Here is a 26,400-nt window from a genome sequence, read left to right as displayed (position 1 = left end):
TACTATACTGCTGTTGCTACTGAGATTTGCCACAATTTCTGTATCCTGTGTTAGAATGAGGCTCGCAGTTGCACGATTCAGGTGGAAAGGTAATCAATTTCCTAAGGCTAACCTTCATACTTGAATTCTCTAAACTCTTTTTGTTCATGCTAATTTGTTCTAATTGATTGGCTCTAAGGTGGGTTATGTGTGACAAATGTGAACGCTGGAAGCATCAAATTTGTGCCCTTTTTAATTTCAAAAGGGGTGATTCTAAAGAAGCAAAATGTACTTGCCCTAAAGTGTTGTTCTTGGGGCTAAAGATCTGCCAAGGGCCGTGCTTAGCAATCATATACAAGAACAACTCTTTAAACCGTTCAGGGAATATAGACACTAACAGGCCATTCATGATGGGAAAAGCTTTGATGAGGTTAGTGTTGCCTCATCAAATTCACAGAATCTTACTTCTTTCCTGAATATGAAATTTGCAGCTCGTGTACTTCTCAGAAACAGAGATGTGCTGCTCCATCTATTTATTTTTATTCTGTTTGAAGAATTTGACAGTATTTATATGTTTGTTTTGCTACATCCTTGTTTCATGCACGTGCATCTTTTTCCGAATCAGGAGCTTCTCATTACTGAATAAGTACATAGTTATAGTCATACTGAAGGCTGAAAACGAAGCTAGGATTCATTATTTATTCTGGCACACCTTTGCCGCTGAGGCAAAACATTTTTTGCACGCAGGTCAGCAGCAACATTAGCTGGTCTATGCACAAACTTAAATTGAAAACTATAAACTATACTTAGCTCGGTCACTTCCTTCAGGATGGGGGTGTTCAGTCTTCACCATCACTGGACCAAAATATATTGCTGCTTGATGTATTGTTTTAATGAGGGTTTTGTTTACGAGTGTGTGCAGTATGTATAAGACTAGGAGTATTGGATGGTTGTCAGTCGGCTGTATGTATTTTGAACGAAGTTTGTAGTATGTATAGGGTTGTAGTTAAATTACTATGGGGTGATAAGTTTGTAGTTTGTTAGTAACATCTCCATATTATTGAGTCTGAAAAACTATTGTAGCATCTTTATTATACCGGATTTTATTCATTTTGGTGGGCTATGAGAATACCTTGAAAAAGAATACCTTGAAGTAGAGAGAATACCTTGAAAAAGAATTTAAATCCCACTAGGCTAAGAAAACTGTGGCGAAATCATCCTCCCATCTCTGGGTCGATTATGCTAACACGTGTCCCTTTTAAATATGCAACAAACACAACGGCAATAGGTTAATGCATGTACTTCATCTTACCTTGTATAGTTTTTCTTTAATCTAACCATGTCATCTCATAATATTATTTGGTCGATATTTTACCATGTGCAACATATATGCAAATGTAAACACACGGCAAAAGGTCAGTCAATTCGCAGGGACTAACCTTGTATTGCAGCTATTTGTCCCAAACATCTAATACTCATAACTAACTTCATTGCCTCCATTGTTAGGCTAAAATCTGGAGCCGATAATGGAGTAATTAGTTAATTACTAACCATCAGTTCGGAGAAACGCAATCTGACGAATAGTTACAGAGTAGATACTGATATGCCATGACCATTTGATAAGAAGAAAGCAGAGTATCTAAAGAAGCAAAACATATCCCGCTAGCAAGAGAAAGTTGCGGCAGCCAGTGAGAATATCCATGGATCTAGCTCAAGACCCCACAATTTTCTTTCTCTATATATTTTGCCTTCTAAAGATTAGTTATTGACAATTGAGATTCAATAGAATGCCCAGAAGCATGAGTATTCAATATCTGTCTTTGTTCTGATCTATAGAAGCAGTGGAAATAGAACTTGATTTATCATTCAGTGAGAAATCACACATTTTCCAGTAAATCTCGTATCTTCAGCAATTTGCTGGCGGGGAGAGTGATGATTGTGGCAGCAAGCTCGCTAGCGATGGAGGGGACGTGAGTGGGATTGGGCGGTTCTATAGTGAGTGTGTTAGTTTCGGTCAGGCTGCTCACCATGTTTGTGTTTCAGCTGAAACACCATAAAGCTATTTAATTATTCATGTTTATTTATCTTTCTTTTCATGAAATTAAAATGTCTAATCAATTTGTAATCACGTAGGTGGATTATATTGGTGTTTATGGATGTTAAACTTCTGGATAGGAATGTTTCATTTGACTATTTGGAGCATGTATATTTCACTCGGAATCCCCACCATTGTTCTTTGTGGACTAATTCTAATTAATACTTGGCAAAAGCATATTATACTATTCTTTTATAATTAATTCCGATTACTATATTTTGGGTAATTCTGATTACTACTATGTATTTGGTAGGAGCATAGGACACACTTTACAACAAAATTATCTACCATTTTAGTGGACTCGGAATTGAATGATGATATGGTGAGAAGTAGAAACTATGAAAGTGATGAACACAACGGTGAACTCTTATATCCTATGATTTTGGACAACATATTAGACTATTCTTATATAATTAATTCTGATTACTATATTAATTTGATTCTTATAGTGCTGGTCTTGCTAGCTTTCGAAGTAGGCTTCTTATGCGTTTTTTTTACAACAAATGCTCATGGAGCTGATATATATAGTAGTGCTCTTTGTGTTCATATTCTAGCATGCCTCATGGATTGAGCTCGAGCCTGACTCCAGCGAGCTTTCTTTTAGTTGGTTGTGCTACAGTTTTAATTTGCTTTCGGATTTTTCAACTTGACATATATGTATTTAGCCCTCATTTACGCATTCTCTATCTAAATGGTGCGCTTCATGCCTCTAACTAAATCAATGTTCAAATAGACTATGTTTTGAATAGAATGAGCAGATTCTGGATTTTAAGTGCACAAATTTCAGTTTATACCTAGCCATGAAAAAAAGCACCCCCAGCTAAAAATACCATAAGAACACTACACCCCTAGATTTGTTCATGTGCATTTATTTCATATCTCACTTGGAACTTTAGACATATCAATTTATCTTGGCCAAAGAGAAACTTTGGGAGAACAGTGGACACGTATTCTTTTCAGTTCTATGAAATAGCAGTCCGTCTAATATATCAGCAATTACGAACTTTTGCTGATTGATCTCAGGACGAGATTCAGTACTGACGTACTGTAGCTGTTATACTTGGGTAACCATACCATAAATAGCTTATTTTCAATCTAGACGTGCAGTTTCAATCTAGAAAAATATTTCCAGTCTATATACTAATAACATATAGGCAGCAATTGTCTAACATATGACAAAGCACATCCTATGCTGAACATGAACAATAATATACCAGGATGGTTTTAATGATATACATCCTATGCTGAACATGAACAAGACAGAAAATAATAAAGGATTCTCTCCAAAGTAATTACGGACTGTTTCCAATGATTTTGGATTTCAAGTAATAAAGGATATAAGGTTACAATTCATCACCTGAAAAAACAATCATAGTAATGTCTTCTCCAACTGACCACACCCTGGTGCAATTGTTGAAAGTGAATACATCATCGAGAGCCTTGCAAGCAGATTTATCTACAACAGGAAACACACAATCAGGACATATCAGATATTCCCAATCACCATCTGAAATGTTTAATGTTTACTGCCCCTTCAAACATCAGCTTATCTACCAAATTTCTGTACATCTGATTGATAAGTTTTAAGTACAGGAACGACATATCCAGCTATAATTACAGTAGGGAGCGACACTAACTAAACCTCTTGACATGCTAATTTAAAATTCAAGTATATTTATGCATATGCCCCAACGATCTGATTGTATTAATGGCCATACGTGATTAATCGCACTCTACTTAAGGAACAACTTCTACTAACTGTATCATGCAAACTAACTGCGAGTTCGCAAGCAGGGACCTCCGATATGGGACCTTCTTGGCCCCATTGGCCGCCAAGCCCAGCTCCTAGAGTGGACGTCAGGTAGCGACGCATGAGACACGGCGCCCCGGGCGGCGGCGGCGGCGAGGGCAATGCCGCACAGGACACGCCATGGCCCCCAAGCAGATATTGATCTTAGACTTGCCTTCTCATCCTGACAAAATATGCCATTTGTATTCCCATGACCTTATTATTAGAACACACAGGGAACTTTCCTAGCTTCAGTCCAGACATGATTTGTTGAACGTGAACAAAATAAGAGTCCCATATCTAAGATTTAAGTCAACTGCTATTGCTATCTCAGTATGAGAAAGGAAAATCCTCTCATGGCTTGGAATTAGTGGAGTAGGATTCTCACAGAATTAGTGGGTAATGTTGGAAATATGCCCTAGAGGCAATAATAAAAGCATTATTATTATATTTCCTTGTTCATGATAATTGTCTTTATTCATGCTATAATTGTGTTATCCGGAAATCGTAATACATGTGTGAATAACAGACACCAACATGTCCCTAGTGAGCCTCTAGTTGACTAGCTCGTTGATCAACAGATAGTCATGGTTTCCTGACTATGGACACTGGATGTCATTGATAACGAGATCACATCATTGGGAGAATGATGTGATGGACAAGACCCAATCCTAAACATAGCACAAGATCGTATAGTTCGTTTGCTAGAGTTTTTGAATGTCAAAGTATCTTTTCCTTAGACCATGAGATCGTGTAACTCCCGGATACCGTAGGAGTGCTTTGGGTGTGCCAAACGTCACAACGTAACTGGGTGACTATAAAGGTAGACTACGGGTATCTCCGAAAGTGTCTGTTGGGTGACATGGATCAAGACTGGGATTTGTCACTCCGTATGACAGAGAGGTATCACTGGGCCCACTCGGTAATGCATCATCATAATGAGCTCAGAGTGACCAAGTGTCTGGTCATGGGATCATGCATTACAGTACGAGTAAAGTGACTTGCCGGTAACGAGATTGAACGAGGTATTGGGATACCGACGATCGAATCTCGGGCAAGTAACATATCGATAGACAAAGGGAATAGCGTACGGGATTGATTGAATCCTCGACATCGTGGTTCATCCGATGAGATCATCGTGGAGCATGTGGGAGCCAACATGGGTATCCAGATCCCGCTGTTGGTTATTGACCGGAGAGTCGTCTCGGTCATGTCTGCTTGTCTCCCGAACCCGTAGGGTCTACACACTTAAGGTTCAGTTACGCTAGGGTTGTAGGGACATGTATATGCAGTAACCCGAATGTTGTTCGGAGTCCCGGATGAGATCCCGGACGTCACGAGGAGTTCCGGAATGGTCCGGAGGTAAAGATTTATATATGGGAAGTCCTGTTTCGGGCATCGGGACAAGTTTCGGGGTTATCGGTATTGTACCGGGACCACCGGAAGGGTCCCGGGGGTCCACCGGGTGGGTCCACCTGTCCCGGGGGGCCACATGGGCTGTAAGGGGGTGCGCCTTGGCCTAATGGGCCAAGGGCACCAGCCCCACATAGGCCCATGCGCCTAGGGTTAAGAGGGGCAAGAGTCCTAGGAGGGGAAGGCACCTCCTAGGTGCCTTGGGGGGGGAGGGAAACCCCCCTTGGCCGCTGCACCCCCTAGGAGATTGGATCTCCTAGGGCCGGCCACCCCCCCTTGGCCCTCCTATATATAGTGGGGGAGAGGAGGGACTTCATACCTGAACGCCTTGGCCTTTGGTTGCCTCCTTCTCCCTCCCCAACACCTCCTCCTCCTCCATAGTGCTTAGCGAAGCTCTGCCGGAGTACTGCAGCTCCATCAACACCACGCCGTCGTGCTGCTGCTGGTGCCATCTCCCTCAACCTCTCCTCCCTCCCTTGCTGGATCAAGAAGGAGGAGACGTGGCTATTCCGTACGTGTGTTGAACGCGGAGGTGCCGTCCGTTCGGCGCTGGTCATCGGTGATTTGGATCACGTCGAGTACGACTACATCATCACCGTTCTTTTGAACGCTTCCGCTCGCGATCTACAAAGGTATGTAGATGCATCTAATCACTCGTTGCTAGATGAACTCCTAGATGATCTTGGTGAAACGAGTAGGAAATTTTTGTTTTCTGCAACGTTCCCCAACAGTGGCATCATGAGCTAGGTCTATGCGTAGTTCTTCTTGCGCGAGTAGAACACAAATTTGTTGTGGGCGTAGATTTGTCAACTTTCTTGCCGTTACTAGTCCTTTCTTGCTTCAGCGGTATTGTGGGATGAAGCGGCCCGGACCAACCTTACACGTACGCTTACGTGAGACCGGTTCCACCGACTAACATGCACTAGTTGCATAAGGTGGCTGGCGGGTGTCTGTCTCTCCTACTTTAGTTGGAGCGGAATCGATGAACAGGGTCCTTATGAAGGGTAAATAGAAGTTGACAAATCACGTTGTGGCTTTAACGTAGGTAAGAAAACGTTCTTGCTAGAACCCTAATTCAGCCACGTAAAACTTGCAACAACAATTAGAGGACGTCTAACTTGTTTTTGCAGCAAGTGGTTTGTGATATGATATGGCCAAAGTTGTGATGAATGATGAATGATCTATATGTGATGTATGAGATGTTCATGCTATTGTAATAGGAATCACGACTTGCATGTCGATGAGTATGACAATCGGCAGGAGCCATAGGAGTTGTCTTTATTCTTTTATATGACATGCGTGTCATCAAGAAACGCCATGTAATTACTTTACTTTATTGCTAAACGCGTTAGCCATAGTAGTAGAAGTAATAGTTGGTGAGCAACTTCATGGAGACACGATGATGGAGATCATGATGATGAAGATCATGGTGTCAAGCCGGTGACAAGATGATCATGGAGCCCCAAGATGGAGATCAAAGGAGCTGTGTGATATTGGCCATATCATGTCACGTTTATTATTTGATTGCATGTGATGTTTATCATGTTTTGCATCTTGTTTACTTAGAACGACGGTAGTAAATAAGATGATCCCTCATACTAATTTCAAGAAGTGTTCCCCCTAACTGTGCACCGTTGCGACAGTTCGCTGTTTCAAAACATCACGTGATGATCGGGTGTTTTATTCAGACGTTCACATACAACGGGTGTAAGACAGATTTACACATGCAAACACTTAGGTTGACTTGACGAGCCTAGCATGTACAGACATGGCCTCGGAACACAGAAGACCGAAAGGTCGAGCATGAGTCGTATAGAAGATACGATCAACATGAAGATGTTCACCGACGTTGACTAGTCCGTCTCACGTGATGATCGGACACGGTCTAGTTAACTCGGATCATGTAATACTTAGATGACTGGAGGGATGTCTAATCTAAGTGGGAGTTCACTAATAATTTGATTAGTTGAACTTAATTATCATGAACTTAGTCTAAATATTTTACAATATGTCTTGTAGATCAAATGGCCAACGTAGTCCTCAACTTCAACGCGTTCCTAGAGAAAACTAAGCTGAAAGACGATGGCAGCAACTATACGGACTGGGTCCGGAACCTAAGGATCATCCTCATAGCTACCAAGAAAGATTATGTCCTACAAGCACCGCTTGGTGACGCACCCGTTCTCCCTGCGGAACAAGACGTTATGAACGCTTGGCAGGCACGTTCCGATGACTACTCCCTCGTTCAGTGCGGCATGCTTTACAGCCTAGAGCCGGGGCTCCAAAAGCGTTTTGAGAGACATGGAGCATATGAGATGTTCGAAGAGCTGAAAATGGTTTTCCAAGCTCATGCCCGGGTCGAGAGATATGAAGTCTCCGACAAATTCTTCAGCTGTAAGATGGAGGAAAACAGTTCTGTCAGTGAGCACATACTCACTATGTCTGGGTTGCATAACCGCTTGACTCAGCTAGGAGTTAATCTCCCGGATGATGCGGTCATTGACAGAATCCTCCAGTCGCTTCCACCAAGCTACAAGAGCTTTGTGATGAACTTCAATATGCAGGGGATGGAAAAGACCATTCCTGAAGTATTTGCTATGCTGAAATCAGCAGAGGTAGAAGTCAGAAAGGAACATCAAGTGTTGATGGTCAATAAAATCACTAAGTTCAAGAAAGGCAAGGGTAAAAAGAACTTCAAGAAGGATGGCAAGGAGGTTGCCGCGCCCGGCAAGCAAGCTGCCGGGAAGAAGCCAAAGAATGGACCCAAGCCCGAGACTGAGTGCTTTTATTGCAAGGGAAGCGGTCACTGGAAGCGGAACTGCCCTAAGTACTTAGCGGATAAGAAGGCCGGCAAAACAAAAGGTATATATGATATACATGTAATTGATGTGTACCTTACTAGTGCCCGTAGTAGCTCCTGGGTATTTGATACCGGTGCAGTTGCTCACATTTGTAACTCAAAACAGGGGCTGCGGAATAAGCGGAAACTGGCAAAGGACGAGGTGACGATGCGCGTCGGGAATGGTTCCAAGGTCAATGTGATCGCCGTCGGCACGCTACCTCTGCATCTCCCTTCGGGATTAGTTTTAAACCTTAATAATTGTTATTTAGTGCCAGCTTTGAGCATGAACATTGTATCCGGATCTCGTTTAATTCGAGATGGCTACTCTTTTAAATATGAGAATAATGGTTGTTCCATTTTTATGAGAGATATGTTTTATGGTCATGCTCCTATGGTGAATGGTTTATTCTTTATGAATCTCGAACGTGATGCTACACATGTTCATAATGTGAGTACCAAAAAAGTAAGGTTGATAATGATAGTCCCACATACTTGTGGCACTGCCGCCTTGGTCACATAGGTGTCAAACGCATGAAGAAGCTCCATGCTGATGGACTTTTAGAGTCTCTTGATTATGAATCATTTGACACATGCGAACCATGCCTTATGGGTAAAATGACCAAGACTCCGTTCTCAGGAACAATGGAGCGAGCAACCGACTTATTGGAAATCATACATACTGATGTGTGCGGTCCAATGAGTGTTGAGGCTCGCGGTGGCTATCGTTATGTTCTCACCCTCACTGATGATTTAAGTAGGTATGGGTATATCTACTTAATGAAACACAAGTCTGAAACCTTTGAAAAGTTCAAGGAATTTCAGAGTGAGGTTGAAAATCAACGTGACAGGAAAATCAAGTTTCTACGATCAGATCGTGGAGGAGAATACTTGAGTCACGAGTTTGGCACACACTTAAGAAAATGTGGAATAGTTTCACAACTCACGCCGCCAGGAACACCTCAGCGTAATGGTGTGTCCGAACGTCGTAATCGCACTCTATTAGATATGGTACGATCTATGATGTCTCTTACCGATTTACCGCTTTCCTTCTGGGGCTATGCTTTAGAGACTGCCGCATTCACTTTAAATAGGGCTCCGTCGAAATCCGTTAAGACGACACCGTATGAATTATGGTTTGGGAAGAAACCTAAGCTGTCGTTTCTAAAAGTTTGGGGATGCGATGCTTATGTCAAGAAACTTCAACCTGAAAAGCTCGAACCCAAGTCGGAAAAATGCGTCTTCATAGGATACCCAAAAGAAACTATTGGGTACACCTTCTACCTCAGATCCGAAGGCAAGATCTTTGTTGCCAAGAATGGGTCCTTTCTGGAGAAAGAGTTTCTCTCGAAAGAAGTAAGTGGGAGGAAAGTAGAGCTTGATGAAGTATTACCTCTTGAACCGGAAAATGGCGCAACTCAAGAAAATGTTCCTGAGGTGCCAGCACCGACTAGAGAGGAAGTTAATGATAATGATCAAGATACTTCTGATCAAGCTCCTACTGAAATTCGAAGGTCCACAAGGACACGTTTCGCACCAGAGTGGTACGGCAACCCTGTCTTGGAAATCATGCTGTTAGACAACGGTGAACCTTCGAACTATGAAGAAGCGATGGCGGGCCCGGATTCCGACAAATGGCTGGAAGCCATGAAATCCGAGATAGGATCCATGTATGAAAACAAAGTATGGACTTTGACTGACTTGCCCGTTGAGCGGCGAGCCATAGAAAATAAATGGATCTTTAAGAAGAAGACAGACGCGGATGGTAATGTGACCATCTATAAAGCTCGGCTTGTCGCTAAGGGTTATCGACAAGTTCAAGGGGTTGACTACGATGAGACTTTCTCACCGGTAGCGAAGCTGAAGTCCGTCCGAATCATGTTAGCAATTGCCGCATTCTATGATTACGAAATATGGCAAATGGACGTCAAAACGGCATTCCTTAATGGTTTCCTTAAGGAAGAATTGTATATGATGCAGCCGGAAGGTTTTGTCGATCCTAAGAATGCTGACAAAGTGTGCAAGCTCCAACGCTCGATTTATGGGCTGGTGCGAGCATCTCGGAGTTGGAACATTCGCTTTGATGAGATGATCAAAGCGTTTGGGTTTACGCAGACTTATGGAGAAGCCTGCGTTTACAAGAAAGTGAGTGGGAGCTCTGTAGCATTTCTCATATTATATGTAGATGACATACTTTTGATGGGAAATGATATAGAACTCTTGGACAGCATCAAGACCTACTTGAATAAAAGTTTTTCAATGAAGGACCTTGGAGAAGCTGCTTATATATTAGGCATCAAAATCTATAGAGATAGATCGAGACGCCTCATAGGTCTTTCACAAAGCACATGCCTTGATAAGATATTGAAGAAGTTCAATATGGATCAATCCAAGAAAGGGTTCTTGCCTGTGTTACAAGGTATGAAATTGAGCTCAGCTCAATGTCCGACCACGACAGAAGATATAGAAGAGATGAGCGTCATCCCCTATGCCTCAACCATAGGTTCTATTATGTATGCCATGCTGTGTACCAGACCTGATGTTAACCTTGCCGTCAGTTTGGTAGGAAGGTACCAAAGTAATCCCGGCAAGGAACACTGGACAGCGGTCAAGAATATCCTGAAGTACCTGAAAAGGACTAAGGAAATGTTTCTCGTTTATGGAGGTGACAAAGAGCTCGTCGTAAAGGGTTACGTCGACGCTAGCTTCGACACAGATCTGGATGACTCTAAGTCACAAACCGGATACGTGTATATTTTGAATGGTGGGGCAGTAAGCTGGTGCAGTTGCAAGCAGAGCGTCGTGGCGGGATCTACATGTGAAGCGGAGTACATGGCAGCCTCGGAGGCAGCACATGAAGCAATATGGGTGAAGGAGTTCATCACCGACCTAGGAGTCATACCCAATGCGTCGGGGCCGATCAAGCTCTTCTATGACAACACTGGAGCTATTGCACTTGCCAAGGAGCCCAGGTTTCACAAGAAGACAAGGCACATCAAGCGTCGCTTCAACTCCATTCGTGAAAATGTTCAAGATGGAGACATAGAGATTTGTAAAGTACATACGGACCTGAATATAGCAGATCCGTTGACTAAACCTCTCCCTAGAGCAAAACATGATCAACACCAGAATTCCATGGGTGTTCGATTCATCACAATATAACTAGATTATTGACTCTAGTGCAAGTGGGAGACTGTTGGAAATATGCCCTAGAGGCAATAATAAAAGCATTATTATTATATTTCCTTGTTCATGATAATTGTCTTTATTCATGCTATAATTGTGTTATCCGGAAATCGTAATACATGTGTGAATAACAGACACCAACATGTCCCTAGTGAGCCTCTAGTTGACTAGCTCGTTGATCAACAGATAGTCATGGTTTCCTGACTATGGACACTGGATGTCATTGATAACGAGATCACATCATTGGGAGAATGATGTGATGGACAAGACCCAATCCTAAACATAGCACAAGATCGTATAGTTCGTTTGCTAGAGTTTTTGAATGTCAAAGTATCTTTTCCTTAGACCATGAGATCGTGTAACTCCCGGATACCGTAGGAGTGCTTTGGGTGTGCCAAACGTCACAACGTAACTGGGTGACTATAAAGGTAGACTACGGGTATCTCCGAAAGTGTCTGTTGGGTGACATGGATCAAGACTGGGATTTGTCACTTCCGTATGACAGAGAGGTATCACTGGGCCCACTCGGTAATGCATCATCATAATGAGCTCAGAGTGACCAAGTGTCTGGTCATGGGATCATGCATTACAGTACGAGTAAAGTGACTTGCCGGTAACGAGATTGAACGAGGTATTGGGATACCGACGATCGAATCTCGGGCAAGTAACATATCGATAGACAAAGGGAATAGCGTACGGGATTGATTGAATCCTCGACATCGTGGTTCATCCGATGAGATCATCGTGGAGCATGTGGGAGCCAACATGGGTATCCAGATCCCGCTGTTGGTTATTGACCGGAGAGTCGTCTCGGTCATGTCTGCTTGTCTCCCGAACCCGTAGGGTCTACACACTTAAGGTTCAGTTACGCTAGGGTTGTAGGGACATGTATATGCAGTAACCCGAATGTTGTTCGGAGTCCCGGATGAGATCCCGGACGTCACGAGGAGTTCCGGAATGGTCCGGAGGTAAAGATTTATATATGGGAAGTCCTGTTTCGGGCATCGGGACAAGTTTCGGGGTTATCGGTATGTACCGGGACCACCGGAAGGGTCCCGGGGGTCCACCGGGTGGGTCCACCTGTCCCGGGGGGCCACATGGGCTGTAAGGGGGTGCGCCTTGGCCTAATGGGCCAAGGGCACCAGCCCCACATAGGCCCATGCGCCTAGGGTTAAGAGGGGGAAGAGTCCTAGGAGGGGAAGGCACCTCCTAGGTGCCTTGGGGGGGGGGGAGGGAAACCCCCCTTGGCCGCCGCACCCCCTAGGAGATTGGATCTCCTAGGGCCGGCCACCCCCCCTTGGCCCTCCTATATATAGTGGGGGAGAGGAGGGACTTCATACCTGAACGCCTTGGCCTTTGGTTGCCTCCTTCTCCCTCCCCAACACCTCCTCCTCCTCCATAGTGCTTAGCGAAGCTCTGCCGGAGTACTGCAGCTCCATCAACACCACGCCGTCGTGCTGCTGCTGGTGCCATCTCCCTCAACCTCTCCTCCCTCCCTTGCTGGATCAAGAAGGAGGCGACGTGGCTATTCCGTACGTGTGTTGAACGCGGAGGTGCCGTCCGTTCGGCGCTGGTCATCGGTGATTTGGATCACGTCGAGTACGACTACATCATCACCGTTATTTTGAACGCTTCCGCTCGCGATCTACAAAGGTACGTAGATGCATCTAATCACTCGTTGCTAGATGAACTCCTAGATGATCTTGGTGAAACGAGTAGGAATTTTTTTGTTTTCTGCAACGTTCCCCAACAGGTAATTCCTGGCAGAAGGGTATGGTTCTTAGGCAAATAAAATAGAACAAAACGCACCATAATTTTTCCATGATCTGTGTGCTCCACGAACAGGGTTCCATGTCAAACTCAACTGATAGATTATACCAGTGAAACATCGGTGACAGAAAAAGAATTACATATAAATTTTATCATTCAAGCAGTGTCTATTCCTATCCCATCCCATATCATATATCAGTCATACTGGTGTATGGTGATAAATTTGCAACGAGATGTGCTATTCGCTTCAGCTTTCCTCGAACAACGACTGTCCGGGCTCATGACCCCTAGAAATTAGTTAACTGCTTAATGCTCACCCAAACTCTCCTTGTGCTTGGCGGTCGTCTTCCAATCAGCGCCGCTGGACAAGTCGAACTCCTGCACTTTCTGGTACGCCTCCATCCGCGCCTTGTCCGTGGGGGCGATGGGGGACCTCCCTCGCATCAGGAGGAGAGAAGGGCCCGGCTTCGCCAGCGAGCATGCCGAGCTCTAGCGCCTCCTCGAGCACTTCGGTGACCAGACTCGAAGAGGGAGCAGGGTAGAGCAGGGGCGTGCGAGTCCCGTGCATCCGCGTCCGCCTCTGACGGCGCCTACCGTTGGATTGCTCGCGCGAGCATGCCGAGCTCGAGGGCCTCCTCGGCCACTTCCGCGACCAGATTCAACATGAAGAGGAGGAAGAGCAAGGGCTGCGGACCTCGCGCCGGCAGTGGGGACGAAGGGGAGTGGCGGCCTGACCTGGGAGAGCCGGCGGTGGAGAGAGGAAGCTGACGACCATGGTAGGATGGGGAACGGGGGAGAATTGTGATGGGCGGTGGGGAAGTGACCAGACAAATCTGAGGAGGCGGTGGGGAGTATGAAAGTGGTCAGAGAGATTGTGAGTGAGTAATTGAGTAGAGTGTGGCATTGTCCAAACAAAGAAAAACTTTTAAGAGGATGCAGTTTATTTTGCCCGCTGTGTCCGATTTATGATTTGATGATTTTAAAGGCTTTTTTATATAACTATCTATAAAAGTTGATAAACAAATTTATTAAAAATATTTATATAACTAGCTATCATTTTACTAAACTCGGAATTGAATGATGGTAACATAAGAAACCATGAGATGCAAGATGACGGAAACAACATAGATCCCACAGATTGTATGATTCTGAATGGACTCCCTAATAATCTCAAAACATCGAGCATGTCATCAGAAATTAAGCTCTTCTTGCAACAATTTCTCCTTTCATCGTCTGCTAATCCAACAAATGATGATTAAATAGATGAACTTTGCTTGTGCATCAGTATGGTCGATGATGTCCCTTACTAGAGTATAAGCCACATTTTTCAGTTCATTTTGTATTTTAATAAATTATTCTCTTTTGTCATTGTAATTGACAGAATTCCGATTTCTTAAATGGCTTGGTAAAAATAAACTCATTAAAAGAGAATAAGATTCGAAATAGATGTTTTATTGTAGATTATAATGCGTGCGTTGCACATGCATGCTTACTAGTACCCCTATAAAAAAAAGAGAGGGCGGAGAACCAAACAATCTACACCGTACAAAGGGTTAAATCCTACGTTCAATATACTCCTAATGTTTTAGCACCAACCGTGTTTAGCCGCACGTAATTACCCACGCTGCCATCGGTACCACACAATCAGGCCACTAACCCTCCCGACCTCTCTAAAAAAAGAAAAGTTGTGCACAACTCCACGCCCGCACGACCTTTCGCCCGCTTCTCCTCCTCCCAACCGACGCCAGCGCCGATCCTCCGCCGCCCACCGCGCCGGCCTCCTCGCCGCCCCCAAGAACGACGCCGCCTAGACGCACGCTGCTCCTTTCCCTTCCCAAGCCGCCCTGGATCTCGCGATGGAGGTGGCCGCCGTCGTGGCCATGGAGGTCTCGCCAGCCGCCTTCGAAGTCATACATCCCCGATATCGATGGGATTCCAGCCGCCTGGCCAAGGTCGTCGGCCCTCGACGAGCTCCTCCATCACTTCTGGTTCCCCATAGTGGCTACGGGCCGCCTCTCCCTCTCCATCCTACGCTCCTCCTTCTCCACTTCAGATTTCGGCTGAAGATCGCCTCTCCCTATTCCCCCTTCCAATCGATTGGAGCACAGGCGGAGAGCCTGGTTTTGTGCGGCGGAGATGGCGCCCCGCCTCTGCGCCTCATAAGGCTGGACGTAACTCCGCCGAGGCCATGACCTCTCCAGGTATCGATCTAAAACAGGTCAGCAACCCATTGGAACCTCTCCCTGTCTCTTTCTTCTCCATCTTGCTCATACAGAGTACTATCCAATGGAACCTTAGTTTTTGTATAGTTAGCTAGCAGAGACTCAATAGTAGCATTTTTTGCCTGTACATCATAGCCATGCCCTGGAGAGACGCAAATTAGTGCAGTTAACAAGAAGCAATTGACGAAGATCTTACGAGATGGCTTGCAAATCCAGATATCAAACAGAATTTTGGTAATATATATTATGTATGCTATAGTTTGAAGGGATGCTTACCAGGTATATACCACTCAAAATCTAGGTCCAGTAACTATCCAGTTGCAAAATCAGTGCAAGTTTGTGTAACAAATATATATACATCAACTAGAATTTAGGTTTAAGTCTGTGGTACAATTGAAAGACCAGGAGAAGAGGGTGGATTGTACTACCTGATCGCTTACTGTACATCTGAAAGAGATTCAGTTCGTCTGAATATTCTGATTTTGCGACATGGTCGCCAGTGAATAGCGCCTTTAGCAGTTTGGTCAACAAGCAGACTGAGCCCAACATAAAATGGTTTCATTTTCATGAGTGAATCTTACCTTAGATGTTTAGGAGAAGATCAGTATGGCACCACATAACTATTGCTAAAATGATCGTTAATTAATGACATCATTACCATCCAGCCATCTTGTCTTTCCAAAGAACAACATACGAGCTTCGTTCTCTGAAGTTTAAGAATAATACAACCATCTTGCCTTTCGAAAGAATAACAAAGATAAATATAGAACCGTGTAAGTCTGAACATATATGTGGGTCAAAAATGTGTAGTGTGCTCCACCGAGATTCCCAATCTTGTCCACCAGTATCGGCTTATACCTTGGACTGAAATATAAGAGGTTATCATAACAACTATAGCGAATATAATCACTGTTTTCAGATCAAATAAAGAATCGATCTCACGATGGTTGATGCTTGATGCAGCGGAGGATCACATGTGTACTGCCTGCAGTTTCAATTTAACAGGGCAGTTGCCATCATCGTGAGACTTGCCAACTTCAGGAACTACAACGACTCTTTGTTCCAGCCATATCCGATCCACCGGGCCGGAGCTTTCACGTACCTACAACGCACGGTGCTTGTAGCGCGCTGTTGGCGCCGGCCTCGTTGCCCCACTCCCGGAACCCCTCAAGCAGCTCATGCTCGTTTGGTCGTGCAGGACGATGCTGTAGCACTATCGTTGGATGTGAATTGCATCAAAACCGGAAGCAGCGTGCGCACTGGTGTGGCGTGTTTCCTCCTTTGCTACACTTTGATTGACTGATGGTTAGATGGTTGATGTTGCAGTCTGATGAGGCCTAGGGGTGTGGCTTCTGCTGAAATTTTTTACACCACCAGCTCCTGGTGAGTTTGCTAACCTGAGTCATTATAGAGGAAGTGAGAATGTCAGAAGGGAGAAGAAGGAAAAACCTTGCTGCCGGAGATGACATCCACACCATTTTGTGTGTGTTGGTGGAGTGATTGAACCATGGCAATCAGAGCTGACATCGCATCTCCTTCCTCATACACACTTTTTGGGTAGTTGTGCATCTATATTCCATTCTGCACACCAAGAGATTATGTTATTTTTCTTTTACTGGAGCAGTTACGATTTAGTAGTACATCGTTATCATTCTCAACAAATTCTTACATGACACCTTTGATACTCATGTATAAGAAAGAACTTTCAGCGATTAAGTTACTTTATTCGACTTTATGTTTTTCAGGAGGGGAGGCCGGGAGGCGGGACAGCCGGCAGCGGCGCCATTCTGTTCGGGGATGCTTGGATCTGGTGATGCTGGAGCATGGGAACGGGAAACATCACTTCAGCTACGGAATTTCAAATAGCCAATTTACCTTTCTCCCTAAAGATTTCTTACACTGCTGTCAGTATCATTGGTCTTGGGGTCTAGATTTTGTCAATATCAAAATCTGGGTACTTACCAGCAAACGAGTTGTTGATCTATTTACTCAGTCAAGTTCATTTCTGCTATGTTCTTCAGTCAAGCTTTAGATTCTAGCCTTGATTAAATAGCAATGATATTGTCCAAAACCTGCTAATGTCAGAAATCCTACTGCCCAACAGGATTTCTAGAATTCTGGTGGATCTGGTCTCTATAACATGGTTTGCCAACCGCGGTGAGCACTGCTCAGTGTGTGGCAGCTTTTCATTAGGATTGGAGACAAGATTTGGGATGTAGGTGTAGGTCAAATTTTGCAAAAATTATGGGTCTGCAGGTACAAAGTTACATGCAGGAAATTTTACAATTTTCTGAGAGTAAAAATTCAAGCTTGAATTTGAATATAGTTCCATGATTTTTTTTGCTGACAAGTTATCTTATATTTACTTCTCTTTCTATGGTATAAGAATTTATATGCCTACTTAACCGTTCAAGGATATCCATTTTGTTTGTCGATTGGAAGTTACCACATATAAGCTTGAGTCCATGTGAACTGACACACAGTTTGGAACAAAATAAAACTTAGTGCTGTAGTACAGTTTGGTGGTTAAACTACTCCTTACCTCGACATTCTAATTGGCATTGGTCATGCAAGACCGCTTGCATGAAATTAGTGGCTTGCTGCAGTTGTACTCTTCAAAAATTCTGTTGCTTCGGTTAACTAGGAGTCGAGAACTACAATTCCCCAAAAGATCATATATGCTTGATGTGTGTGAACATATTGCAGGCAGGCGGTTCCAATGATGGCTCAGTTCCTGTACAGCTTCACCGAGAGGCATATGTTGTATGAGATGTTGTATTTTCACTTCTCAGACTGTCTGTATTCTGATTTGCTCGCTAGGTGCTTGATAAAATGCCCATCCGAGCAAACAATTTGTCCTGTGCTACCTGAGAGATGCAAGTTGGATGTGGAGGACAATCATGTACGACCCTTAGGTCCTATGGTTAATCTGCTTAACCTGGGAGGTGGTCATCAAGTTTGAGATGGCAAGTGTAGGTGCTATGTACTATTTTCAATGAACCAATAAAATGCATTGGCTATTTTCTACTCAGATTTGTTTGTTATTTCTAATGGAACAGGAAATACTTTTGAAACGATTATAATTTCGACTTGAGATTTTAGTTCTTTATGTAGACAGTAAAACTCTAGCTCTTATTTGCTAGATGGGTCGGTACGAACCCAACATTGAACAAAGAAGTTAAGGAATTGAGGTGATGTTGTTTCTTTCCAGTTAATTATAGGGTGATATATAAGTATGCACATGCTTTCCAAGTTTGATGATATGTTTGAACCAGTAAGTATGCCTAAATCTTCCAACTACTGATAGTTATCTTTGGTTAAGTAGCATAGCATGATAGCAAGCAGGACAAGGAGTACTGCTACCATAGATATATGGAAATTTGTGGTTTTCACATATATAGGAGTAGTGATTTTCACCTTATTTCAATATTATTGTGATCAGTATCTGCTAGACAAACACATTTTGAAGCACCTAATGCAAGTAAAGTTTTTTAGTGGTAAATTACTTTTCAGGTTTCTAAACTTGTTTTGAGCACAAGGTTTCTAAACACATACTTCTATATTCTGTACAACTGGAATCCATGACTTTTTGGCTTTTAGAAAGTGTGAAGCTAATAAAATTTGTGTGTCCCCGTTGCAACGCACGGGCCCTTTTACTAGTGTTAGCAAGTTACTTGTTTGCCCTTCCCGTGGGAACCAGATCCTCTAACATTAAGAAGGAAAGTTAAAGAAGCTACAATCCTCTAACTTTCCTTCTTGCAATCCATATGATTGAGGCTAAAATGATTTAAATTAATATGCAAATTACAGATTTAATGTTTACATTCATAATCATTACACACGAACAATTTGATGGTGAAATAAAATCAATTATAGATTATTTATATCTACAGTAAATATCAATAGTAAATAATCAGCTAAACGTCTCTAACATTCCTTCTTTATTTTACATTATGATTACACTACAACACCGTGACTTTGCTTCTCTAAGTTAGAGGATCCGCCTCCCTTCCCGTGTAGACAAAGGCAACGACAAGTTTTTTTAAAGGACGGCAACGACAAGGTTGTGGCAGGGTGACATAGAGCATTTCTAGCACATCCACTAAAATTCAAAACCTTAAATTTAGTTTGTTGTACGTGCTAAATTGATTTTACGGGTTGAAACTTCTTCGGCCGGAATAGATCCCAAAAGAATTTGTTCGGTTGGAACTTCTTCAACGGTACTGCATAATTAAAAAAAAATCGCACAAGAATTTGTTCGAGATCATCACAAACAAAGACGAGTTCATCACATATCAAAAGGATTCTTACATTACCGAAAGGATTACATACTAATAATAAAAACCTAACCCTAGTTCACTCGTCGATGCCGAGGTAAAACTTGACGGTGGATCTGCGCAACGCCATCGCGAGCTGGTGCTCGTTCTTGGCGGCTTCGAGGCGTGTCGGAGCCCCTTCTTCGCTGGCCACGACCGCACGCTCAGCGACAATGATCTCTTCTTCGGCGGCGTGGCACGCTCAACGGATGTAGGCGAAGACGAGCTCTCCGAGCACATCAAACCCACCACGACCCTCGGTTGCCGCTCCGGAAAAGCCGGTCGAGCTCCCACGCCTGCCTCGACCTCCACCTGAGACGTCATTGTCGTCGTCATCGCTTGAGCTAGAAAGCATTGCTACTTGTGAAACACGTTGGGATTTCCTTGGTGAAGAAGGGTGAGGTAATATGCAAGGGAATGAAAATGAAGAAAGAAGAAATCACCAAGGGGCACACCTGCAAAGAGAGGGCAAAAGACGGTGTTCCATAGAAGCGCAGGCGCCCGTATGGCATGGAAACTGACGCGGATCATCTTCCTGGACAACTTTTCTAAAGGGGACCCCGTCGAAATGTCATCGGGGGAGCGTGGAACGAAGCCAGAACAGAATCATCTTCATCATCATCCACAAACCCTAGCCGCCACCAATTCCATCTCCATAGCCATAGCAATCATCACCACCATAGTTCTTCCTCATCTAGTTCATACTTGCAATCGTGCGTCGCACAAGGCATCCATTGTAAGACATATTTGCAATCAATCAATCTTCAAGATGTGTTCTTTAATGTTTTTCTTCTCGTGATCTGGTCTCCATGTGTGAGTAATTCGGTAAGGTAAGGGTTGAGGCATAGGCCTTGCAACCCTCTGTGTTTGTCATGTGGATCAATGGAAGGGCTTTGAATTAACATTCCGTATGTGTGAAATAAAATCATTCTGTAGATGTCTTTTGTCTTGTCCGCGATCTTCACCACTGTAGGTACCCATGATCATGGAGATCGAGCACCGGTGAGGATAGGACCAAGGAGAACGTGAAGTGTTATACCAAACACCGGTGATAGTAAGGTTCAGTAGGGTAACACGGATCCAATCCTTGGTGATTCATGAGGTGTAATCATTAAACGCCCAAAACTCTTGTCTAATTTCATTATCTTAATTATCAAGGCAACCCCGCACGATGGATCGGGCGTGCGATAGGACAACTAATTATTGATGCAAGACTCGTGTCGGTCAAGATGTTATTTGGACACATCCCCACTTCATTTCGTAACAAGCACATCTCCATGGGTGACTTCCGGCGCACAAATTAAGATCATATTTGGTCCCAACACAAATACATGGTTGTAAGCATTAAGGCTTCATACTCGTACCTCTTTTTACTATAAGTGTTTGAATCATGATTTGCTTGCTTGATCCAGTCAAAAGCTAAAATTGATCCTTTAACATAAGCTTGCTAGAGACCATCGCTTGAAGGGAATCTTCCTCTCATGGGCTCGATAACCCAGGGTCACCTTGGGGGAATAGGTGTGGGATACACTTTTCTGTTCCAATACCGGATCACTAAAAGGAGGTATCAAGCCCTTTTTCAGGCGCCGTTGTCGGGGAGGAGTTTAGACCTAGTCTTTGTATTTAGAATTTTTGTTAAAAGTGAAGTTTCAATTTTCTTTTTACTCTTCTTTTTTTAGTATAAGTTTTATTTTTTTTGCAGGTCTTGTTAGTTGAAAAACCCAAAAAGATTACTATGGCTCGTAATATAAGGAGTTTTGCCACTCCCAGCAACAACTTCATGCGTGAACCGATAGCACAACCTGAGGTTGCAACCGCTGAGTATGAGATCAAACCGAACTTAGTTTCCATGGTTCAATATGACCAATTTGGAGGTTCTGCTTCTGAAGATGCCGGTATGCACTTGCATAATTTCACTAAATTGTGCAATACGATGCACATTAAAGATTATGACCTTTACACTTTGAACTTGCGTCTATCTCGTTTCTCTTTGAGAGGAAAAGCAAAAGAATGGCTTCTAGCCCTACCTAGAGGCAGTATTACTTTTTGGCCTGATTGTTGCAACAAATATTCATCTAAGTTTTGTCCACCTGCAAAAATTATGCAATTACGTTATCAGATTACAGGTTTCAAGCAGAAAGAATGTGAGCCACTAGTGCTTGCATGGGTTAGAATGAAAGAATCTGTAAGGAATTGTCCTAATCATGGAATGGAGGAATGGTTGATCCTTCGTATGTTTTATAATAGTTTAAATCACATGTCAAAAACTATGCTTGACACAGCCGCAAGAGGAACAATCATGCAAAAGCCCATAGATGATGTAAAGAAACTACTTCATGATATGCTAGAAACCCATGCCCTATGGCATGTTGAAAGAGCCACCGCCAAGAGGGCGAATGCCATTGAAGAAAGTAGCACAGAGTTGACAACCAAACTTGATGAACTTATCTCCGTGATAAAAGGTAAAGAAGAGGTAAACGTGAATGCCATCACTAATGAAGAAACTAGTGATGTGAATTTTGTTGCTCCTAATAGCTATAATCCTAACTGGGAAAATAATGGTTATGCTCCTAGACTTCCTTATCGTAATAATGGAGGAGCATCGAATAATTTTAGTGGAGCTAGTAGGAGCAATAGAAATACTCTTGAAGAAACTCCTGGAAGTTTTATTGCTAATCAAACTGAGCAGAATGAAAAATTCAAGAATATCTTGAAGAATCATGATAATTTACCTGGTTGGTTGACCAGTAAGGTTGTTGGACTAACAAATGATGTGCAGATACTTGAAGGAAGATCCAAGAAATATGGAAGCACAAGTGGGTAACATTGCAGAAAGCCAAACATTAATCCTAGCCAAGTTTGCAGGTAAACCGGAACCTAACCCGGTTGAAGATGTTAAATTCTTGAGAAGCAACGAAGGGAAGACCGAAGAACTAGAAACAAGCCATGTGCAAGAATATGATTATACCGTTGCTAATTTTGTAAAGATGATTTCAATGAAATATCCACTATTTGAGGTAACTAATAACGAAGCATATAATGTCTTTGTTGAACAAGTTGTAGCCAAGGTACGTGAACTTGATGATGAGAGAAAGAAGCTTTGTAGTAAGTTACCAGCTAAGCAGGTGAAGGAAATATGCCCTAGAGGCAATAATAAAGTTATTATTTATTTCCTTATTTCATGATAAATGTTTGTTATTCATGCTAGAATTGTATTAACCGGAAACATAATACATGTGTGAATACATAGACAAACAGAGTGTCACTAGTATGCCTCTACTAGACTAGCTCGTTAATCAAAGATGGTAATGTTTCCTAAACCATGAACAAAGAGTTGTTATTTGATTAACGAGGTCACATCATTAGTTGAATGATCTGATTGACATGACCCATTCCATTAGCTTAGCACCCGATCGTTTAGTATGTTGCTATTGCTTTCTTCATGACTTATACATGTTCCTATGACTATGAGATTATGCAACTCCCGTTTGCCGGAGGAACACTTTGGGTGCTACCAAACGTCACAACGTAACTGGGTGATTATAAAGGAGCATTACAGGTGTCTCCAAAGGTAGATGTTGGGTTGGCGTATTTCAAGGGGCACCCCATAGACACACAATTGATCATTGAGATCGTTCCTTAGCCGTGTGCGGTGCCCCCTGCCACCATATTCCACCTCGGTCATATCGTTGTAGTGCTTAGGCAAAGCCCTGCGTCGGTAGAACATCAAGATCGTCACCACGCCGTCGTGCTGACGGAACTCTTCCTCGACGCTTTGCTGGATCGGAGCCCGAGGATCGTCATCGAGCTGAACGTGTGCTAAGAACTCGGAGGTGCCGGAGTAACGGTGCTTGGATCGGTCGGATCGGGAAGAAGACGCACGACTACTTCCTCCACGTTGTGTCAACGCTTCCGTTGCGATCTACAAGGGTACGTAGATCATACTCTCCCCTCGTTGCTATGCATCACCATGATCTTGCGTGTGCGTAGGAATTTTTTTGAAATTACTACGTTCCCCAATAGTGGCATCCGAGCCTAGGTTTTATGGTTTGATGTTATTTGCACGAGTAGACCACAAGTGAGTTGTGGGCGATATAAGTCATACTACCTACCAGCATGTCATACTTTGGTTCGGCGGTATTGTTGGATGAGACGACCCGGACCAACCTTACGCATACGCTTACGCGAGACCAGTTCCCTCGACGTGCTTTGCACATAGATGGCTTGCGGGCGACTGTCTCTCCAACTTTAGTTGAACCGAGTGTGACTACGCCCGGTCCTTGAGAAGGTTAAAACGGAGTCTATTTGACAAACTATCATTGTGGTTTTGATGCGTAGGTGAGATGAGTTCTTGCTTAAGCCCGTAGCAGCCACGTAAAACTTGCAACAACAAAGTAGAGGACGTCTAACTTGTTTTTGCAGGGCATGTTGTGATGTGATATGGTCAAGGCATGATGCTAAATTTTATTGTATGAGATGATCATGTTTTGTAACCAAGTTATCGGCAACTGGCAGGAGCCATATGGTTGTCGCTTTATTGTATGCAATGCAATCGCGATGTAATGCTTTACTTTGTTACTAAGCGGTAGTGATAGTCGTGGAAGCATAAGATTGGCGAGACGACAACGATGCTACGATGAAGATCAAGGTGTCGCGCCAGTGACGATGGTGATCATGACGGTGCTTCGGAGATGGAGATCACAAGCACAAGATGATGATGGCCATATCATATCACTTATATTGATTGCATGTGATGTTTATCCTTTATATGCATCTTATCTTGCTTTGATTGACGGTAGCATTATAAGATGATCTCTCACTAAATTATCAAGAAGTGTTCTCCCTGAGTATGCACCGTTGCGAAAGTTCTTCGTGCTGAGACACCACGTGATGATCGGGTGTGATAGGCTCTACGTTCAAATACAACGGGTGCAAAACAGTTGCACACGCGGAATACTCAGGTTATACTTGACGAGCCAAGCATATACAGATATGGCCTCGGAACACGGAGACCGAAAGGTCGAGCGTGAATCATATAGTAGATATGATCAACATAGTGATGTTCACCAATGAAACTACTCCATCTCACGTGATGATCGGACATGGTTTAGTTGATTTGGATCACGCGATCACTTAGAGGATTAGAGGGATGTCTATCTAAGTGGGAGTTCTTAAGTAATATGATTAAATTGAACTTAAATTTATCATGAACTTAGTCCTGGTAGTATTTTGCAAATTATGTTGTAGATCAATAGCTCGTGTTGTTGCTTCCCTGTGTTTATTTTGATATGTTCCTAGAGAAAATTGTGTTGAAAGATGTTAGTAGCAATGATGCGGATTGGATCCGTGATATGAGGTTTATCCTCATTGCTGCACAGAAGAATTATGTCCTTGATGCACCGCTAGGTGAAAGACCTATTGCAGGAGCAGATGCAGACGTTATGAACGTTTGGCTAGCTCAATATGATGACTACTTGATAGTTTAGTGCACCATGCTTAATGGCTTAGAATCAGGACTTCAAAGACATATTGAACGTCATGGACCATATGAGATGTTCCAGAAGTTGAAGTTAATATTTCAAGCAAATACCCGAGTTGAGAGATATGAAGTCTCCAACAAGTTCTATAGCTAAAAGATGGAGGAGAATCGCTCAACTAGTGAGCATGTGCCCAGATTGTCTGAGTACTACAATCGCTTGAATCAAGTGGGAGTTAATCTTCCAGATAAGATAGTGATTGACAGAATTCTCTAGTCACCATCACCAAGTTAGTAGAACTTCGTGATGAACTATAATATGCAAGGGATAACGGATACAACTCCCAAGCTCTTCGTGATGATGAAATCAACGAAGGTAGAAATCAAGAAAAACATCAAGTGTTGATGGTTGACAAGACCACTAGTTTCAAGAAAAGGGCAAAGGGAAGAAGGGGAACTTCAAGAAAAACGGCAAGCAAGTTGCTGCTCAAGTGAAGAAGCCCAAGTCTGATCCTAAGCCTGAGACTAAGTGCTTCTACTGCAAAGGGACTGGTCACTGGAAGCGGAACTACCCCAAGTGATTGGCGGATAAGGAGGATGGCAAAGTGAACATAAGTATATTTGATATACATGTTATTGATGTGTACTTTACTAGTGTTTATAGCAACCCCTCAGTATTTGATGCTAGTTCAGTTGCTAAGAATAGTAACTCGAAACGGGAGTTGCAGAATGAACAGAGACTAGTTAAGGGTGAAGTGACAATGTGTGTTGGAAGTGGTTCCAAGATTGATATGATCATCATCGCACACTCCCTATACTTTCGGGATTAGTGTTGAACCTAAATAAGTGTTATTTGGTGTTTGCGTTGAGCATGAATATGATTTGATCATATTTATTGTAATACGGTTATTCATTTAAGTAAAAGAATAAATTGTTGTTCTGTTTACATGAATAAAACCTTATATGGTTACACACCCAATGAAAATAGTTCATTGGATCTCGATCTTAATGATACACATATTCATAATATTGAAACCAAAAGATGCGATGTTAATAATGATAGTGCAACTTATTTGTGGCACTGCCGTTTAGGTCATATTGGTGTAAAGCGCATGGAGAAACTCCATGTTGATGGGATTTTGGAATCACTTGATTATGAATCACTTGATGCTTGCGAACCATGCCTTATGGGCAAGATGACTAAAACACCGTTCTCCGAAACAATGAAGCAAACAACAGATTTGTTGGAAATCATACATACTGATGTATGTGGTTCGATGAATATTAAGGCTTACAACAGGTATCATTATCTTCT

The 26,400-nt window shown here is 43.0% G+C and overlaps 1 long non-coding RNA gene across 2 annotated transcripts; it reads left to right on the top strand.

Moving 5' to 3' along the window:
* Window positions 1-14,718: 14,718 nt before the first annotated feature.
* On the top strand, window positions 14,719-18,324 carry LOC123156980 (uncharacterized). 2 transcript variants are annotated; one of them, XR_006478587.1, is made up of 2 exons: window positions 14,719-15,289; window positions 17,039-18,324. It is a non-coding gene; the product is annotated as an uncharacterized lncRNA (long non-coding RNA). The 2 variants fall into 2 exon arrangements; XR_006478588.1 differs by having other exon boundaries at window positions 14,719-16,850.
* Window positions 18,325-26,400: the final 8,076 nt, after the last annotated feature.

Source organism: Triticum aestivum, chromosome 7B (genome assembly GCF_018294505.1).
Source record: "Triticum aestivum cultivar Chinese Spring chromosome 7B, IWGSC CS RefSeq v2.1, whole genome shotgun sequence".
NCBI lineage: Eukaryota > Viridiplantae > Streptophyta > Magnoliopsida > Poales > Poaceae > Triticum > Triticum aestivum.
The sequence above is the reverse complement of the archived record's forward strand: the minus strand, read 5'-3'. Positions and strand labels throughout refer to the sequence as shown.